The sequence below is a fragment of the Pteropus vampyrus genome, unplaced genomic scaffold, assembly GCF_000151845.1.
Source record: "Pteropus vampyrus isolate Shadow unplaced genomic scaffold, Pvam_2.0 Scaffold61, whole genome shotgun sequence".
Classification (NCBI taxonomy): domain Eukaryota; kingdom Metazoa; phylum Chordata; class Mammalia; order Chiroptera; family Pteropodidae; genus Pteropus; species Pteropus vampyrus.
The window spans coordinates 3,450,092-3,452,337 of NW_011888842.1; the positions used below are offsets into that span (position 1 = coordinate 3,450,092).

Genomic DNA, 2,246 nt, shown 5'->3' on the forward strand with positions numbered 1-2,246 from the left:
GAGAGTATATAACAGGAAGTGTCTGATCTGGCTGATAGTCAGAAAGGGTCTCACATTTGAAATATTATGTAATTTTAGAATTTGAGGACAAATAGAAGAAGATAGCCAAGCAAAAAAGACTGGAAACTATACCAGAGAAAGAAAACAAGTGTGCTGGAGACATAGAGATAATAAAAAAACACAATTCCTGCCCTTATGGAGCTGCCGGTCTAAGAGATAGAGAGCTGTGAACAGTCATTCCATCCTAGTATGAGCCGTGTAGATAAACAGAATCATTTGAAGTGTCTTTCCACTCCCAGGATTCAGTCCCCACAGTGGGCACATGCACAGGTCACTAGAACTGAGCCACCAACCTGATTTCAAGTCTTGGCTTTATCGATGGTCCTCCATGTGACCATGCACAAGTCCCTTCCCCTCTCTGGCCTCACTCTCCCCATGTCAAATGAGGAGGTTATAGTAGATAATTACGTGCATACTTTCTAATCTGAAAAGTCTATGCTCCAGGATGACTTAGCCATTTTAGGATTTATTCTTTACTTCTATTATAATCACAGTTTTTTTTTTTCTTTTTTTTCCCCACACAATGCCTCTTTATGTGGAATGGGTGACATTATTTATTTCTCATATCCTCAGGACTTACATCCCTGAATTATTCTAAATCTTGCCCAGGCCTGACATCACAAATAAATTCTCAATCCCAGGAGGATAGAGACAAATGGGGGCTGCCATGCCTGTGACCTCCATCACAGATTTGGCTCCAACACTCTACCCAAGGAAAACATCGTACCGAATCAGGCTGGAGGGGGAAGAAAGACATTAAAAAGAAAAGAAAAGAAAAACATATAAAGCTGAGCCTTCATGAAAAGACAGAAGCAGCAGCTTCTCTCAGGATGCACCTTAATGACCCCCCAGCAGTTGAGGGGACTTAATTTGGAGTCTTCACTTTTTATTCTCAGAAAGAAAGGAGCTTTAGTGTAACTGGGAGACAGCCAAGCACAGCAGGTGACTCCCAAGCTGAAGGTCTTACAGAGCACAGTTGGGGCTCTATCTCCATGAGAATCAGGGTGATCTCGAGCCAGTCATTTCATTCGCTCTGGGACTTGGTTTCCTCAGCTGTAAAGTGAAGACGCCATCATCTATCTCCTCAAGGAATCACCATAAGAATAAAATGAAGATGAACATGTGAAAATGCCTAATACAGGCCTGGGACACTGAAAGTATCTAATGAAGAGGAGCAGAAGCTAATCTGGGGTGGAGGCTCTGTGGAACGCTAGAAGGAAATGTCATGGCTCTCAGCTTGCTGGTGCCAGGTACCTCATGCGGGGGAGTTCCCCAGCCCCCAAATAGGGACAGGACAGCTCAGTCTACTGTAAAGCATACGGGCAATAGAGTTTAAGAGTGCTGGGCATTAATTTTAGCTCCACTTATCTTTAAGACTTTCTCAGCCTTTCTTTTTTAAATTTTTAAAAAATATTTTCAATTACAGTTGACATACAATACCATATCAGTTTCAGATGTACAACACAGAGATTAGACATTTATATAACTTACAAAAGTGATCACCCCCATAAGTCTAGTACCCCTCTGATCCCATACACAGTTATTACAATATTATTGATTGCATTCCCTATGCTGTGCTTTACATCCCTGTGACTGTTTTTATCACCGGTAATTTGTTCAACTTAATCTCCTAACCTCTCTGAGCCTCAAGTTCCTCGTCTATAACAAGTAATACATAGTCAAGGTTGTTTTGAGGATTAAAAAAATACTGCATGTCAAGGACTTAGGATGACATCTGGCACACAACGTGTGCACAGCCAACAATGGCTAGCTAGCAAAGCTCCGTGATCTCGCTGACTCCTGTTAGATCCCTATCTGCTGGTCATTCTCCTTACGCTCTGCTCTACCCACAAACCACTTTCTGTGGTGCCCTCTGTCCCAGGGGGCTGACTGACCTCTATAGACCTTATCACCCAGATTCTCTTCCTTCTACTTCCAGGTAGAGTCTGCTCAGGGGAGGCACCGACAGGAGATCAGTGGCAGCAGAGGAGAGAGGTCAGGGTACTTATCATCCTCCCTTCCTCTCTGTTGAGTTGTGGTCTCAACAGTGTGTAGGGGTCCCCTCGGCCAGTCCTTATAAGCCAGCCCCTTTTCCTGGCATCATTGTTCCCTCTCCTGGCTCTTTCTAGATTGCAAGAACTTCCCCCCTTAAAATGAGGAGTCTAGCTCCTAATTTTGTTGTTTGA

At 43.5% G+C, this 2,246-nt stretch overlaps 1 protein-coding gene across 1 annotated transcript in view; it reads right to left on the reverse strand.

The window, feature by feature from the left end:
* ASTN2 (astrotactin 2) overlaps positions 1-2,246 on the reverse strand; it is an 843,256-nt gene that overhangs the window by 787,750 nt on the left and 53,260 nt on the right. The window lies entirely within an intron of this gene.